Raw genomic sequence first — 14,186 nt, 5'->3', positions numbered from 1 at the left:
TTCTCAGTAAAGTTTGGGCATAAAGATGGATGGCATCCTGTCAAGCTGACTGACGCACTGATGTGTGGCACCTATGTACCTTGTGCTAAATGTGTTGTTTGTTTTTTGATAATACAGTATGTTCTCGAATAGGATTTATGTCCGTCTGAGCAGTAGGTTAGAAGTTACTCCCTAGAGAATGTGCTAAAATAAACTTTAATGCCCCTATGGATCCTTAGGGAGTGCCCATAAACCCAAATTCCTCTCACAACTGAAATCCCCCTGTCTCTTGTAGTGAAAATGTGAATGGAAAATTGCAAAGACCTTCATTGACCATTGAAGGGTTGTTTTTGTTAGGTGTTGAGTCTTTATACATCATGACTTTTCTAGACTGTCTGCATAGGTTGAGGCTGAAGTTGTCATAAAAGTGTTATACTTTCATCGCGGCCGTTCATTCACAGCTACAGACACCTATGCAATTGGTATGTCTTTAGCCCCATGAAACATTTTAATTAGTCTAAGCTGGTGAAGTGCTGTAAGTGTGAGTGTGGGAATACCTCAGTGTTCTTAATAACTCACCAAGCAGCCACAAGTTCCCACAACGGCTGTCTGTGCTATTGTTAGGTGAAAAAAACATAATGTACAGTCATATTTAATGAATTAGCATAAGAAATCCTCAAAGCTGTACACTATGTTTAAGAGCGGAAGAGCAAACATGCAGAAGTGAATGTATGCTCTAATGTCTGTGTGACTAAAGATACTGGCTAGGTAGAGCGACTGAGACCTGCTGATAAGATCAGGGGATGCCTGGAGTTATTGGAGTCCCTCTTTGCAGGCTGTCATTTTTTTTTTTTTACATGTCTGCGTTTTAAAGATGCAATTGAATAACCTTTATTAGCCTGTTAGTTCTCAGCCTAGACGTCCTGTGCTTCCATGTTCTCTCTATTGCTTGTCTGTCTGAAGTTGTGCTGTTGAGAACAATATGCTTCTTGGGCAGTTTGCTGTCAGAAACAGGACACTGGCTTTTAATGTATAGAGGTATAATTGCTTTGTGTGGATTTTTCCATTTTCAATGACATACATGAATTTTAAATGACAATGCACAGGATACTGTTGTGCAGTCAGAGGTTTGGCCAGTGATGTCTTTAGCACCTGAGTGATGTTTTTACACAGATTTCTCTCCATTCTGTCTTAAGATCTGAAGAATAGTCTATTTTTACAACTTTTTATTTATTATTATTATTATTATTATTATTATTATTTATTTAATATTATATTTTATTGGCATTTTATTCTTTATTTGACAGCGGACTGTAGATACAGGGAAAACACATGGGGAGATAGGGGTATGGTATGTAACAAATGTCCCTGGCCAGAATTGTTGCAATTGTTGGTGCAGTAAGTGTAGTGAGTTTGAAGGAGTTACCTTAATGTCCATGCATATGAATTGATATATGCTGTGATTGTGTAAAAGACACAGGTTTAATCAAAGCATTGCAGTCTTCCTTTTTAAAATGTGCCCGTAGGTTTACAGAATTTACAAATGGAAAAATTCCTTGAAATGTAGCCAGTCTTTGATGCAAAATATCTGCTCCTCGGAATTTAATGCTATCATCACTCAATAAACTATGTTGAGGGTGAACACTTAGATAAGCACCAGAATAATCATCCTGGTTTTCCTCAATGGACAGCTTTTTTCTTTTTATGTTGAATTAAGTCCAGAACCTTAGTGCTAGTATAACTCATCAGCAGACTTTGTTTTTACAACTTTATATAAAGGTTTCTGGCATTCATCTCCCAGATTCTTACCAATAGGCATGTTTTCCTGTGTTTGACAATTAAAAGGAGTTGGACTGTTTAAATTGTCATTGTCAGTACAGTATATCTGAGGGGAGATATACTGTAACTGCAGTTAAGGGAGGGGTCACTCTCACTTGTATAGGCAGAAAACCCTTATTTTCTCCTTTTCCTTTCTTTTAAAGCGACACCATGCCCCAAACGAAGTTCATGGCAATAATATGAGTTAGAGGAATGGTCTTGCAGATATATGGTCCCTTTGTCTCTGTTTAGAGCGGTTTGTATTCACACTGCATCTCCACCTGGCCAAAAAAGGGTTGCACTTAACTTTTATCACTTATTCTTCCATTTAGTCATTTAGTGTGTGAAATGTCATAAAATAAAGACAAATACAAAGTACTTGCCTGAGCAGATAAAACATGTGTGTCTATCTATCGATCTATCTATCTATCTATCTCATTTAAAACTCAAAGTTTTCAATTTAATATATAAAAAGCAGAAAATAAGGAGATTCTCACTTCTGAGAGGCTCCAACTGCAGTGCCAAGCAGTACTTTCAACATTTTCTTCTGGCTTTATGAAAAGCTGTGCAACCATAGGACTCACATTGCGATTGTAAAGCCTAAGGTGATTGGTATTTTATGTTGAATAATCTAAATACAATTTTGTATATTAATTGATCTTGTTATATTAACTATTTATCCAAAAGGTAGATTTTTTCAAACCTCCCTTTTCAACAAAGAAAAATCCCCTTTCCCAGCTATTAAGAATGGGCCAGCTAGTGTCATGTGATCAATATGTTTCCTTTCCTCTTTTAAGTCAATGATGGTCCTAAATGGGTCCTGCAACCTTGGCCTGTCTGGCCTTTCTCCCAGCCACACTAATTGGGGACCCTTGTGTATGGTTGTCTGGAGCTTTCACAGCCAGCCTGGGAGCTCCCCTAATTTATGAGTCATTTCCCAAAGAAAACATGCCGCCTCAGCAAGTCCTGATATAAGGATACGGGACAGTTTAAGTGAGGTTTGATTACTTGGAGGGTGGAGGGGTAGCTAAAGGAGATGGAAGAGAGGAGATGGAGTGATGTCTGACAGGAGAAAATTTATTTTATGAAGCACCTATGACACCAGTCAACATCTGGAATGATGGCAGCAGGGAGAATAAAGGATTCGAGGAAGGCAGATAGGAGGAGAGAGAAAGATGGAGAGAGAAAGCTTAAGAGAGTGATATAGGGCAGCAAATGTAGACATCCAGAGGTGGCAGGATGTATGTGACTCACTCCAAAATTTAACCAAGGAAGCCAAAATGAAATGCTTTATAGCCTATACAGTTACATATCATAACTACATTTACATTTAATACACTATTTGGTTGCTTTAGTCTGTCTCGCATTTTGGTTTCACTCATGGTGGTTTTACATTTGTTTCATTCATAGCTGTATTCTTAGATATTTCATAAGTTCAGCTGGTAGGCCTACATATAGTTACAACAAGACTAAGTATTAGTTGAGGCACAGCTGTGATTTGAGCTAAATGCTAACATCAGCAGCCCCAAGGTAAGATGCTCACAATGACTATGCTAACATACTGATCTTTAGTAGCTGACATATGATACAGAATTAGATTTGCAGGCTTTGGTCATAAACCATACACTGAGATTTTGACCAAATGTATTATTAATCTTCATTTATTATTCAAAACCTGAGACAAATACTGAGATATTCATAGGGCATGGATATCTTTAAACTAATCTTTAAATAACCAAAAGTAAGACATTTCAGTTTGGACCAAAGTGGTGGGCATCCCTAGAGCCATGCCCTTAAAGGAACACGCCAACTTAGTGGGAATTTAGCTTATTCACCGTAACCCCCAGAGTTAGACAAGTCCATACGTACCCTTCTCATCTCTGTGCGTGTTGTAAAGCTGTCTGACGGTTCCAGCGGCATCAGGCCAGCACAGAACATGCAGGTGAACGGTTCCAGTAATCCTACTGCTCCGAATAAGTGACAAAATAACGCCAACATGTTCCTATTTACATGTTGTGATTTGTAGTCACAGCGTGTACAAAAAACAACGTAACATGAGACACAGCCATCTTCTAACCGTAAACAAACCGGGAACTATATTCTCAGGCGGAAGAATATAGTACTTGGACGGAATGATTTGCTTTGCAGCAAGCCTGGCCCTGCAGGAGGACTACGCTAATGGAAGAATCAGGAGAAAAAGAGACTTCAGGGACCATGACGATGACTGACTAATATGCCGATTTAGATTTTCTAAAGCTGAGCTCGTGGATCTATGTACTGAATTGGGTCCAGTAGAGAGGGCAATGCACCGGAACCATGCCATATCCCGCTCCAAATACCGGTCCTCGCCACTCTGGGGGCCACCGGCTGTTTCCAGAGGGAAATGGCAGACAGCTAAGTGTTTTTTTTAAAATAAATATTATATATAATCTTCAACTTTATCACTAAGGCTTGTTTGGATATAATATATAGTTCTGTTAAATCTTATTATATATGTCTGGTATATCGAAGCTGTCCCCGAGTGCAGTAATGCCTGCCGTTTTGGACGTATTATTAATATAGGTAGTCTATAGATCAGGGTTCCATACACTGTGCAAGAACAGGCCAAAATTATAATTCAATTTGCAGCAATTCCTGAACGTCTGAGAAGTTTTTTGCTTTTTCTCCGCCAGTCGTCATGATTCGGCATGATTCGGTGTAACGAAAGAACAACTACCAGGGTCATTAAAGTGCCCATATTATGAAAAAATCACTTTTTCTGGGATTTGGGGTGTTCCTTTGTGTCTCTGGTGCTTCCACACACATACAAACTTTGAAAAAAATCCATCCATGCTGTTTTGAGTAAGATACGGTTTCTGAATGTGTCCTGCCTTCAGTCTCCTGGTGAGCTGTTCAAAATCGGCTCGGACTGTGACGTCACAGTCCGAAATGAGCTGGCTAACCACAACCGTTAGCTCGTTAGCATGCTAACCGTTAGCATGCTAATGCTAACGCTAGCATGCTACGTCGTTCTCAATAGCAAAGCACTGCTACAACACACACAAGTTCACCATAATCTACAAAAGAACTACTTCCATGTGCGCCCTCGTTTAGAAGTCTCCCAGCTAATCCTGCCTTGTAACTGACCAAAGTTGGAGAAACAGCCTTTCTTTTACTGTCTCTAGAGTTAGCTAGCTGACATGATCTACATCTGAACTACTGAGCATGTTCGAGTGCAGTCAAAGATAGTACAGAAGAAGAAGATGAAAAGAGGTCTCACTCTGTAGCTAAAACAGAAACCAGGTGAAAAGAGGATCTGCAGCAGTGAGAGAGAGCTGTGCAGTACAACAACAATATGGTGTTTTTTGAAAATTAAACCATGTAAACCTATTCTGGTACAATCTTAAAATACAGTTATGAACCTGAAAATGAGCATAATATGGGCGCTTTAACATACTTATCAGCATTCACGAGGTGCTTTGCATTGACTATTTATGGTTAAACTATGGGCATGTACAGGGCGGGATAAGAGGCTGATCCACGTACGCACACTTGTAGGCAATCTGTGATTTATAAAGGGAACATTGCTTACAGGTGTGCGTACACACGGTTTTATAAATCTGACTTTTTTCAGCGTACGCCATTTTGGGCTTTTGGCCGTACATACACTTATAGTAAGGATCCTACGCACAGTTTTATAAATGAGACCCCTGGTCTTGGTCTTGACTCGGCCTGCCCTGCCTTGGTCTTGGTCTTGACTTGGTCTCAACCCCTCAAAGTCTTGGTTTTGTCTCGGCCTCGATACACTGGTCTTGGTAAAGACTTGGTCTCGGTTTAAGTGGTCTTAACTACAACACTGGCTAGAGCTCTGTTTTTTTAGCATTAAGGAAATAACTCTCATTAGTAGTTGTCTGTTTTGGAAAACTAGATTGCTGCAGTGTAATGGATTGACATAGGGGAAGCCTGGACAAGCAAAAGATCTCTAACTTTGAAGTCCGTACGAAGGCTATTAACTTTACCTCAAAGACTGCAATGAAAGCTTTCTTTCTTTTTTTCTTTCTTTCAGCAGGGTGACTCCTGCTCTTCAAGCCTGTCCTGCGTTCTCATTGTCTGTCCAAATCCATCTCACTCTTGTAAATCTGTGCCTCTTTAGCCAGGCAGCCCTTAAATCGCAGCAGCCTTTTTTGTATTACAAGGCTACAGAAATAAACATTTCAAAGTGAAAACGCCAGCGTCTGTTCTCCCTTTCAGAGAAATTATGCATGGGATATTTGAGGCTGAGCCGTATTAACTGCCAGGGCTGGGAGAGGGAGATATATTAACAGGTGTGTTCAATTTACATCCTTTTTATTTATATGTCAGTTTATCATGGTTCTTTTGGTACAGTGCAGTCCAAATAAATACAGGAACTGCCTGTAATGCTCCACTGCCTTGTTCTGAAATTAGCCAATTTATTGGTGGATTCCACCAAACGTTTACAATGTTTGTTTGATTTTTGGTTGGCTGGTCTCAAGGTTAAGCCAGCAGATTCTGATGAGCTCCAGTTGTGATACATCACGGTCAGTTTCACGGAGTCCTCTCTTGTTACCTTCAAATCTTCTTTCTCTGTCAGTCTACTTGTATTCCTCAAGTTATAGTGTATCATCACTTTTTTTTTTTTTTTTTTTTTAGAATGAGTCACTTATTAAATAATTTTGTGATTGCATGATGATATTTGATTAAGCCAAGTGGTTTTCATTTCACTGAACTTATTGGCATATCACTACACAGTGTAAATAATGCAGAGAGATCACAGCATCAGGGATTGTACCACATAATTATTGTCTCTTCAGTTTAATTTAGCTGTTTCTTAGCCTAGCTCGGGTTTCTCCAAGCTTTGTGTTCTCACAATGCTGTTTTCCATTTGCCTGTGTTTACAATTTTGTGTATATCAAGTGACCACTGCAACTTATCCACTTAAGGGACTAATCTAGTAAATGATTCTTGGCAGTCAGTCAGCTGGTTTTTGAAAGCCAGGGGAGTATTTATAAGAGAGAAATCCATCTTCTATTGTACATAAGTTTTGGTCATAATGGTCTGTACTGCACAAAATCCAGCCCGCCATCCGACGGCAAATAGAGCTAAGTCACTGCGTCGTCAGCCGTTCATGGACAAGCTGTGTGTCTGTCAGTGAATCCAGATGTTTCTGCAGCGCTTATTAAACAGTGAGTATATTGTCATAGAAGCAGTAAATTTGAGAGTGGGAAGAAAGGGGGGGGGGGAATTATCTTTTCAGATGGCAGAGTGAAGTAGTTTTCAGTTTACACCACACTTTTCAGAAGCACTCCCATCACATTACTTTGTTCTTCTGCTACGGTCTTGTTTTAAACCTGGAATAACAGGTGTTTTTCATTTATGTTGTTCTTAACAGTCTTTTAGTTTACCGCCTGTCTCCTGCTAACCTCCTGCTCTGAATTACTGCCTGGGATTTTTGGCCTCCTAATCTCACCTATTCATACTGAGCATTTTTTTTCTATGTGGAAGAACATGTCTTTAAGAAATGGAAAGTGTTTTGTTTCTTGTGTTTATGTCAAATATAATGATGTTGGTTGTTTGTTTGTTTTGCATTCTACACAGAAATCTTGCATGGAAAATAATTATTTTGATATTAACTAACCAGCCCAAGGAAACATTGAGCATTCATTTATCACAGCTGGCAGCATCTGGTAAAGAAGCAACAAGACAGATTATATCCCCACCCCACCTCCTTGCACCTTTCAGTGATGTCTGTGCCCGACATGTACTTTCACTCCCAGGATTACAGTCAAGGCTGGCTCCCACTTTCAAAGGCTAGTTGAAGAATCACAGCAAAACTGGTGTTAAAGGTTTGGAATGCTGCATAAAGACAACAGCATGTACTCTCATAAAGCAGTGTGAAGCAGGACAGCCATGAAAGCCCTCAAGGACATTGCTATAGTAGTTTCAAAAGTTCACTCAAACTTGGATGCAGTGAGCTTGCCTGGCTTGGCTTCTCAGAACATGGTTCTAAACAAAATTGGGTAACACTTTACTTGAAGGTATCTACATAAGAGTGACATGACACTGTCATGAACACATGACACTGTCATGACAGTCATGACACATGAACCCTAACTCTAACTCTAACCATAACCATAACTTGTCATGACAAAAACCGAATGACACTTACTAAAAGAAGCGTTATGTCGTAAACGTTTATGACTTGTTTATAATGTTTATGACACGTTCATGACAGTGTCATGTCACTCTTATGTAGATACCTTCAAGTAAAGTGTAACCCAAAATTGTCTGGTAACAGATAAGAAATAATGTAGAAGTAACACTTTTCTGAAAATGTAAAGAAGAGCAGGTTAAAATGTACAGTTTTTTTGCTGAATTTTCATTTGCACAGAGGATATGGCGTAGACAATCTCTTGTGCAGTTTGTAGGCTTATATACTGTAGCAGCCTATTCCTGGGGTTGGGGAACATGCAGGCGAGTGGGTCATTGAGTTTATCAAGTGGGCACCTCCCATCACAGATGTTTCATTGAATGGTACATGACAGCTTTTAAACCCAAATGGCATGTGCATGCACACAGCACACAGTACTTGGAATACAGAATTTACAGTGCTAAGTTGTAAAACAACTGCCTTCCTCCAGCACACACAGAACAGCGTCCCCTTGGAGACCTGTTTTGAAATTATTCACTCAGTTCTTAGCTGTGATTTGGTCCACTCACTGTTGAGAAAAATATTTGGGGCTTTAGCATGTTAGTTACTATATTTTTTTCAACTTAGTGTTGAAAGTTTTGTGCAAGTTTAAGCAAATAAAAAAAAAGAATTGTATGAGCCAGCACAAAGTTATCCTCATGATCTATATACATTTTTAAGACCTGAACAATAAATCTGTATTATGGATCCCAGCAGGTATGCTTCTATGTCAGCTTGAGCCACTGTCTAAATGTGAGTCATTAGTAAAAAGGGCTATTTATTCAACCCCTGGACAACACAGATATTTATCAGAGGAAATGGTTGACATTTTTCACAAATTTCCAGTTATGGGCAATGTATGACCAACAATTAGATAGTAATTGACACACAGGAATCTCTGACAAGGTCGAAATAATCAAGTTTTGTTTTTCTTAACAATACTGGCTTTCTTCATTTTCCGCCATCACTTTCACATAGACACTTCCAAACCTGGGGGATGGTTTTCACATGGGTGGGAGGGAGGTATAGTTGGTTTTTTGACATTTAGCCCCTCAGCTGAGGCCCATAGGCCCCTTCTTTTCAGCTGCTGGCAGAACAAGGTTGTTACTTCTTCTAGAATCTCAGTGCCATAAATCAATACACAACCTTGACTGGGAATCAGAGCATAAACCAGCAGCAGTTTTGATAGATATCCAGATAAGAGATGTCCAGAGAAAACAGGCATTGCCAGATCCGCTTCATCAAACATTTGCTTGTAATAAACCTAGAAAGCGCCCCAAAGAGGTTACTTAAGAATTGCAACACTATTTGTTTCTGCATTAACTTTCAGACCGTGGTGTAGTTGCTGGGTGGTCATGCACCATTTGCTGTAGATGACATGTTCAAAGAAGCAGATGGATGCCAAGTTTGTTGTTGATTTATTGCATTTGACAACCTGTGGTCCTTTGTGAGGAAAAATATGTCCTGTCTTTATATTTTGGTGTTGTATGTGCTGCTGGCTGATATCTAACCCAAGCTCAAAGCTACAACCATGCATCACCTTTTAATTAAAATAATATGAAGACACTTTTCTTGCTATTTCATCTTTTGGGCATATGATAAAATGTCAAATGTTACATTTTATTCACCTGCGGTCTTTACAATTTACATTGGGATGTAGATAGTATAATATTTTAACACCTGACCTTGCTGTGCCAAACCAGCTGTCATGTTTCATTATATCAGAACAAGGATAAACATATTTATGCAGAATTCTTCCCACAACCTTATTTTGGAGGTCTGAGGTTAGTGGTGGTTTTCTGAGATGGCACAGCATGGTGCAGGGGTGACAGCCATTGCTTGGGGTTATTGGTGTGTTGGTGTTCCGTCATGTCACTGTGAAGATGGTTTGTCTGGCACCGGCCACATCGTTTTCAGTGGGTACCACCAAACCCAAAATATGAGGGGTAGTTTGTTGGAATGTCATTGTGTTGATGAAATAATCTTTATTTGTTGTGCATGTTCACTGTCCTGCCTATTGTTTACAACCATTCAGTGGCATTTGTGTGTGTGTGCGTGTGTGTGTGTGTGTGTTTTAAGTAACATTACTGTAAATGTCATTGCATTTTGAGCCTTACTCTTATTCAATGATTGATGATAACCCAAAATACATCTCACTGCATCAGACACATTTAAGTTCAACTGCTTGTACACGATGATGTCATATAGAAAGCAATGTGGGCGCCGGCGCTCCTAATGATGTGGTGGGAACAATATCTTCTACAGCATCAATGCAGCAATAGGGAGTTTGATTAATGATCTGGAGGAGACACAACTAGCAGATGGTATGTTGATCTCATGTTTTTGGTGAGCTTGTTTGAGCGCAGCAGCTGTGAGGCCTGTGCTTATAGCAACGTGTGGAGCATGGGGCTGTCATTAGAACAAGCACTTTATTGGGGAGATGGAGTCCAATCACTCGTGACTGCCTGGAGACAAGTCCATGGCTATTCCTGGTGGGTTGTCTGGGTGGGCAGATACTTCATGAGAGCGCCATTGCGTTGGCACATGAAGCGACAGCAGTTGCATAAAAGGAAAGTATGACGGTGATTTTTAAAAGGAAGTCTTTTTAATGCTTTCAGTGTGGTTGTAGCACTTTGTGGCTATTCTGTGCAATTGTTCTTATACTTTCATATCGGAGGAATTTTCTGTAATCCTTATACAAGTGGTTATTGGCTTTGACATCTGCTGTAGGGATGAGGCCTTTTTAATGGCGACATGAAAAGGCATGTTTAAAAATGAGTCATTTCTATAAATCAGTGTTGTCTGACAGGACAGGGGTCCTGAGGATGGTATTAGGAGCCATTATTGTTTTTTTTTCTCCGATGGAAACCAGGCCTTGCGCTGGCCCTCTGGCTGGCTGCTGTGTGCAACACACTGATTAGGACTGCCACCACAGGGACCTAAAGGAGCCTTTTGAGAATTACATGGAACTTTTAAATAGGAGCCACTGCGGCGGAAGTGAACTGCACGATTTCTGTAGAACATCAGCGAGGCAAAGTCAAACTGAGATTGTGTAATGGTTGTCGAATTGGAGGTGAAAGAACTGCCGGCAGTGGAAAAGTCCTGACGTGATTCATTAAAGATGAATCAGCCACTGCCTAAATTTTCTACATTACATGAATAGAGTTGGACAATGTTTGGTTCTTATTTCACATGGCTGTATAGGGGATAATATCTTGGCAAAATGTCCAGCAGATGCACTCCATTTTTATGGATCAAAGGGTCAGAAAACAAGCACAGCAACGTCATGCCTACTGTATTTCACATCTGGACCTGGGGATGTCAGTCATGTGTGGCCACTTGTCATAATTTGGATGATTCAGCCTTAGTTTTTTATTAGAGACATACTATTGTGAGTTGCAGCTATGTGGTTAAAGGCAGGTTATTTTCCATTAACTGGGATTGTTTTACAAATCTAAGGATTTTTGTCCTGCACTTGTGCTGACCTCTGAATTGCAACATGGATGGATGATGTACTATATTCATTGTACTTTTGGGAAATCTCAATCATTGGAGTGCTTCACTGAAAAATGTACAGCGGTGTGGGTCAGCATCCTTTTGGTATGATATATGAATTGGGCCTCTTCAAAGAGGAAATTAACCAGTCAGAGCCAAATCATTTTGAATAAAACCTTCCATTTGTTAAAAATGAGAGCACAACTTCTTATTTTGCTTCATCAGCTAATGTTTCTGCTTGAAGGGAAATTTTGTTTGCCATGAGAGCTTGGTTTGTCCTCTCTAACTGAGAATAAAACACTCACTCTACCATGTTCTAGTGAGATAAAATCGAAGGGTAGAATAGGAGAATAATCAAGAGATTTTGTAATTTATATCAAATACAATAATATGAACCCCCTTTGGCTTTACAAAGTCAAACCATCTCTGATCCAATTAGTTGTCACTGTCACTGGAGCTGGACGGATTGATGACATTTAGGGAAGTCTCAATCAAGCTTTTTTGTCCCTGATTCGAATTAATGTTGGGTGTCTGCTGATACCGAGTCGGATCAGATAGTTATATTTACTTAACTGTTGAGTAAATATATACCTGATGGATTTAAATAACAGCTGTAGTGTATTAAGGAGCTTTTTGATCCAACTACCAGAGGTTCTGGTTAAAAAAATATGAAGTTTATATGGTTAAATAATTCTATGCAATATTTCTCCTGAAACTGATGTGAAGTGATCAGTTAGAAAGAAGTTGTATGATTCTGTTGGAACGATAGAATACACTCCCTAATGACATTACAATCACAGCTCTTTGGGTTGCGTGGCTGTGTGCTAAAGAAATTGCAGTTACAAATTATCATTTTGAGTGGTGTTCCCCTTTAAGTCCCCAGTTTAAGTTAAAGTACTTTTACTACAACAGTGGTGTGTGTGTGTGTGTGTGTGTGTGTGTGTGTGTGTGTGTGTGTGTGTGTGTGTGTGTGTGTGTGTGTGTGTGTGTGTGTGTGTGTGTGTGTGTGTGTGTGTGTGTGTGTGTGTGTGTGTGTGTGTGTGTGTGTGTGTGTGTGTGTGTGTGTGTGTGTGTGCGTGCGTGCGTGCGTGCGCGCGCATGCACATCATTGTAAAAAAGTGAAAGTTCTGTCCTGGACCAGCCCTTCTTTTCCTCCTCTCCTGAGCTCAGGTTGCAGCTCCCAGATGGTTCCTTAATCTTTAGGTCCCACTCAGGTCAGCTCCAGCAGAGCCAGGTAACACGAGACAAACTCATAACCTCACCGTCCTCTAAAATGCATCCATGGAGACCCAGACAGATGACTTTAATGTCTTCACTTCTAACTTCAAACCAAGCCACATGATGCTCAGTGAGCTATGATCGAGGGCTAGCCTAACTGAAGCCTATTATCTACAAGACCTGCTGCTGTGAGCTTATACTGTAAATCCCTCTCGCTGTGTCCTTTTGATGACAAAGCATCTAACCTGGACATAGTGGAAAAGAGCTTGAGCATGATAGTGATCAAATTACCAAAGACGTCACCTCATGTGGTGTTAAAACACCTCATCATTTCCCACTCACTCCTAGCCACAATATCTCTGTCCTGTATAGTGTATAGGCATTTCACATAGTATAGAAGTTGCACCACTTTCCAGAGCTGGACCAAACCGCAAACCGAAATGCTGCTTGTCAAAGCCATGGTAAGAAATTACAGCACACTCCTGAGGGTTTGATCCCTGGCCAGATAAGGAACTGCTTGATGTGATTGGGTTACCTCCCCCCCCTCCCTCCTAGTCTTGGAAGAGAACAACCACAACAGGTTCTGAGCCTCGACTGTGATAAAATGCCTCTCTGTTGGAGTTCTCCCATCTCCTCTCATGTTTAATGTCTAATAATTTCCGTGCTCCGATATCAGTTGACTTGACGGTTTGGGTGTTATTATAACTAAGTTACAGCTGGAAAGCTTTTCCAGTCCAACCTGAAGGTGTGAATGAGCAGCTGACCCATAATGTCACATTCCAGCTTTAAGTGTGTTTAAAATTACCCCCTGAAACTAAGGGCTTTTGAATGTATCTTTGCTCTTATATCTTTTATCCAATTTCTTGCTGAACTTTGCTCTCCTTGTGTTTCTGACTATTGCCTTTGTTTCGAATTGATCATTTAAAAAAAATCGATTTCATCTTTATTGAGTTTAGTAGTCACATTTTTCTATTTTAGGCTCCCCAGTTTCTCTGTAAGGTAATAGAGCGTTCTTGATCATTTTAGTAGGATAATTAGTATTTTTGCGTCTTTACTGCAGTGTCTGTACTTCACCTTAGGCAAAAATAAATGATCACAGCCTCCCTCTGGACACTGTAAAACACCTCCTTAAGATACAATTTGAGTGCATAGGGTATGCTTTCACCAACACAGAAACTACATATGCCACCGGTGTAAGAACAGGCTCCTGTTGTTCAGAAAGCTACTTCAACACCTCAACATTTTTAAGACTTATATAGTCGCTTTTTGAGTACCTACGTACATTCGATCCTTTGTGTGCTGTCTTACAAAATGGGAAAAAAAAATCTCGTCATAAAGGCATTGTGAAAAGCACTGAGGTTGATGTTTATAAGAAGGTGCAGACGTTTGTGCTTGTCAACATGTGTTTTCTTTTTTCCACTGACCCTCAAAGGATTCCAGTGATCTTAATGAAACCAATTTTCATATAAAGACGCCTTTTAGCTTTGGC

The 14,186-nt window shown here is 40.0% G+C and overlaps 1 protein-coding gene across 7 annotated transcripts in view; it reads left to right on the top strand.

Annotated features, from left to right (window-relative positions):
* The window catches only part of sulf1 (sulfatase 1), a 92,326-nt gene that overhangs the window by 20,823 nt on the left and 57,317 nt on the right, over positions 1-14,186 (top strand). The window lies entirely within an intron of this gene.

The sequence above is a fragment of the Perca fluviatilis genome, chromosome 22 (genome assembly GCF_010015445.1).
Source record: "Perca fluviatilis chromosome 22, GENO_Pfluv_1.0, whole genome shotgun sequence".
Classification (NCBI taxonomy): domain Eukaryota; kingdom Metazoa; phylum Chordata; class Actinopteri; order Perciformes; family Percidae; genus Perca; species Perca fluviatilis.
This window is presented reverse-complemented; position numbering and strand designations above follow the sequence as displayed.